The 1,640-nt window shown below is 36.8% G+C and overlaps 1 pseudogene; it reads left to right on the top strand.

Annotated features, from left to right (window-relative positions):
* Nucleotides 1-241: 241 nt before the first annotated feature.
* LOC114099621 (heterogeneous nuclear ribonucleoprotein H3-like) lies at nt 242-1,188 on the top strand (annotated as a pseudogene).
* The last annotated feature ends 452 nt before the right edge of the window (nt 1,189-1,640 follow it).

The following is a 1,640-nucleotide window of genomic DNA, read 5'->3' as shown; positions in this document are numbered from 1 at the left end:
AACACATTTCTAAAAGTATTATTAGAAAATTATATAATTATTAGTCTCTCGCTCTCTCACCCTTAACCTGTCACTGTGCTGCGCAGCTTCCTTAGAGTTTCCACCTTAGAAGACTTTTGGAAAAACTGTTGGGGGGAGCACTACAGAGAACTTCTCCCTCCTTACTACTGAACCCCTCATGCATAGGAGTCAGCATTACTATGCCCACAGGGTATCTGAAGTAAAAGGGAACTGTATTGAGATGCACTGGGTTATGAAACATAATGGTCCAAAAGATATTAGTGATGGGACAGTACCACTTCATGGACTGCCATTTGGTTTCAGCAAAGAGGAAATAGTTCAGTTCTTTCAAGGGTTGGAAATTGTGCCAAATGGTATAAAATTGACAATGGACTACCAGGGGAGAAGCACAGGGGAGGAGGCCTTTGTGCAGTTTGCTTTAAAGGAGATAGCAGAAAATGCTCTGGGGGAAACACAATCAAAGAATAAGGTTCAGGAATATTGATATCTTCAAAAATAGCAGAAGTGAAATCAAAGGATAGCAGAAGTGAAATCAACCAGAACCACCTGATAAACCAGTAGGAGGAACAAGTGGTTATTGTATCTGGGCATGGAAGTATGTATAACAGAATCTGATGAGGAGGTGTTGGACATGATGGTGGATACGGAGGTTTTGATGACTATGGTGGCTATGATAATTATGACTATAGAAATGATGGCTCTGATGACAGAATGAGAGATGGAAGAGGTATGGGAGATCATGGCTATTGTGGAGCTGGTGATGCAAGTTCAGGTTTTCATGGTGGTCATTTTGTACATATGAGAAGGTTGCTTTTATATGCAACTGAAATTGATATTGCTAATTTCTTCTCACCACTGAATCCAATAGGAGTTCATATTGATATTTAACCTGATAGCAGAGCAACAGATGTAGAGTTTGTGACACATGCACATGTCTAAAGCTGCCATGTCTAAATATAATAATAACATGCAACATGGATATATTGAACTCTTCTTGAATTCTTCTGGAGGAGGCTCTGGAATAGGAGGTTCTGGAATGGGAGGCTAAAGTAGAGATGGAATAGATAATTAGGAAGGATATGGATTGGTTGGAAGAATCGGAATGGGAAAAAATTATAGTGTACTCCTGATGGCCTGGGTGGTTATGATGTCATTTTTCAGACATAGCTCTGAAATGATGTTCAAATAGGTATCTGGATTTCTGAATCTTTATAATTGTGCTACCTAGGGAAAGGATTGTTGGAAGTTTGAATTCTAGCACTAGATTTTAGAATACAATTACATTAGCACTTGACTAAAGTACCAAAATTGTTCCCAAAAGGTGATAGTAAAAAATTATTTCAAGATGTTTAGAATAGATAGGGTTCTCAATGACATGAAAATGCAGTGTAAATATAGGTATTTACTGTGAATTGTAATTCTCACAGATGTATTTTCAGATTCTTATCCAATAGAGCCTATAGTTTTTAAATAACTATATAAATAACTACATTTTTAAAATGTAAGACACAAATCCATGTCATAGTCAATTAAGACTATTCTGAAGTTCAATTTTGTATCTGATGTCCGCTTAGAGTATTAGTTAGAAATATGCAGCAAGGAAAATGTGCTTTTTAATT

The sequence above is a fragment of the Marmota flaviventris genome, chromosome 11, assembly GCF_047511675.1.
Source record: "Marmota flaviventris isolate mMarFla1 chromosome 11, mMarFla1.hap1, whole genome shotgun sequence".
Lineage (NCBI taxonomy): Eukaryota > Metazoa > Chordata > Mammalia > Rodentia > Sciuridae > Marmota > Marmota flaviventris.
Note: the sequence above shows the minus strand (reverse complement) of the source record. Positions and strands in the feature narration are given on the sequence as shown.